Source organism: Morone saxatilis, unplaced genomic scaffold (genome assembly GCF_004916995.1).
Source record: "Morone saxatilis isolate NCDOM2014 unplaced genomic scaffold, NCSU_SB_2.0 Contig17, whole genome shotgun sequence".
Classification (NCBI taxonomy): Eukaryota; Metazoa; Chordata; class Actinopteri; family Moronidae; genus Morone; species Morone saxatilis.
In genome coordinates this window covers 12,350,799-12,353,518 of record NW_023339729.1, presented here as the reverse complement: position 1 = coordinate 12,353,518, position 2,720 = coordinate 12,350,799, and positions in this window count along the sequence as shown.

Genomic DNA, 2,720 nt, shown 5'->3' with positions numbered 1-2,720 from the left:
GTTCACTTGCTGCCTTATATATCCTACCCACTGACAGGGGCCATAATAACCAGATAATCAGTGTTATTCACTTCACCTGTCGGTGCTCATAATGTTAAAGCCTATCATTAAAATATTATTATGCTTGCTCATTTTGAACTGCATCTTGTGATTATTTTCAGTATTTTCATCCTAACTATTTTTCTAACCTAAAAATAATTTATTCAGTTATTTATTGAAATATTGATTATAGCTTCTTTAAAATACCATTTACATGTTTGTGCATTATGAACCATTAATGTAATAATCTAATGCTGACAGAGGCCCTTCTGCAACATGAGTATGATTTACTTTTGATTCTTACATACGTACTTTTTACCTGTAATCGTCTTTTGTGTGGTATTACTGCTTTTATCTAAATAAATAATATGACTTTACTCTTGTGCTGACGTGAATGAAAACATAGTGCTGCAGTCTGTGAACAAATATCAATGTTTCTTATGGTTTTAAAACATACATTTTATAAAATATTTATAAAGTGTGTGTGAGTATATGTGTAAGATCTATAAATCATCTGAAGAGTGTTGTACAGCTAACAGAACTGCGTAGAGACCAAAAGAAAACAGACAGAAGTCTACAGTAACTGTGCCATGACTGTCACTAACAACACTGATCCTTGTGTACATCAGCTCTTGGGGCAATTAATCCTAAGGTGACTCCCATTTACCGTAATGTTAGGTAACAGGCTATAAGTGCTTCACATAAATCTCCCCTGTTGGTTGACAAAATATGGCTTTTATCTCCTCTTTCCATTCCTCCATCCATCTGCCTTCTCTCCTCTGTCCCATCTATCCATCCTCTCTCACTGTTTGTCAGTCAGTCAGTTTCTTATCTTGTCTATTTTGATCTGTCCATCCCTCCCTCTGCTCTTGTGTATGATATAACCATCTGTGGCCAGCCGCTCACCTGACCAATGACCACCAGGCTGTCAGGGTGATAATGTAAACCTCTCTGCGAGGAGATAACAGCCCACTAGGATAATTGGCCAGGCACACACGCACACACACACACACACACACACACACACACACAGACACAAAACACACACACGCATGAAGCCAGGGGCACACAGTGAGGCACCACACAGTTACCATGGGAACTTGACCTGAAGCCCCTGTGTACACTCACATACACACATCTCAGTGAACACCCCCCACTGTGTACTTTGCCCAGATGAGGTGCTCAGAGGAGAAGCAAACTTCAAACATTGAGCTGATGTAACAAAGCAGTAGGGCCACTTGCAGAAACAAGACCCATGTTTTTTGAGGTAACAGAGAAAATCCTGCTGGTCCGGTACAACACCAACAAAACCTGTTCCCCCGTACGTAAACGAAGTGAAGTAATCCAAACATTTTGGCAATGAGAAATAAAGTTATACATATTTATTGTAATATATTACAAATATATATGTGTTTTCATTTTGTAAATTTTAGGTTTTAGTTTGCTTTAGTAACACATTGAACAGTTTATGTACCAATCTTAATTATAAAGCAAACAATTGTGAAAAAGTTTTCAGTAAGGTCAATGCTACTATTTTAGCACCCTACATGGGTTATTTACTAGGTCACCCACAGCTGGTATATAATTCAGACTGAATGTATTTATCAGAACCTGATAAAGAACTAAAGTCAATAAGTGTTGGTCTGTTTGAGGCTCAAAGAATAAATTCATAATATTATTTCACCTGAAGACGGAGTGCCTTGGTTTGTTACATTGCTGTCTGCACCACTGATATTAAGCAAGACTCCCTGGATCTTGTTTTTCTGGTACTTTCAGCAGTCCCACTAAAGAGCACCTTTCGAGCTTCCCTCTTCCGTTCACTCATTAGTAACTTGGCCCTTTTGATACTTGTAGCTATCAATATGAAATGCAGTTTGGAATCATCATTTGTTATTTGGAGGATGACTGTTAAGTGTGTAACATGTTCCCTCTGGTGGTAAGAAGTGATTGCTACAAGAAAACGACACTGATGCAGTTTGTTCCAGTAAAGGGAACATTATTCAGGCTATAAGCTTAACAAAAAAATGGCATCTCACAGTCCATTTCAACTCCTGTTATGGAGTTCAGATCTTCATCAGAACATGGGGTTGGTTCTTTTGTTTGTGCTTCAAGGACTTCTTGTGCATGTCGGCTTTGATCAAAGCCAGCAACATGGATGATCATCATCTGGATTTGATCATCTGCAATTCCATGACATATGAATAAACACCATCTATATAAAGATCATGTAATATCAAAAAAGCTTAAGAACAGCTACTAAATGGACATTTACAGAATAACTTAAAGCCTCCTAAATTACATCAGTGTTGTACCTATGATAAAGCAGTAAGATTTGGATTTGGAAAATATCACTTTCTGGCCCATCTAAAAAGGTTGGAGTCATCCCTGATTAAAATTTTGTCCAAGGTTTGTTTCCCTCTCAGATGCATCAGTTATAAGGGATATTGTTGATGTAGATGTTTTTTTTAATGTGAGTGTAACCCTGATTAGTTTTATATACTGTAATTTACAGAACCTTTTGGATGCAGTCTTAGTTGTTGTCTCGTCTGGCAATGAAAGCTTCTGAGCGTTACTGAATGATCACCTGCAGCTAACGGTGTGTGTGCGAAGGTGAGCTGAGAAGAAAAAAGAAAGAGAGAAACTCGTGCAGCCGGGGAGCAAAGTGTCCTCATTCGCGACCA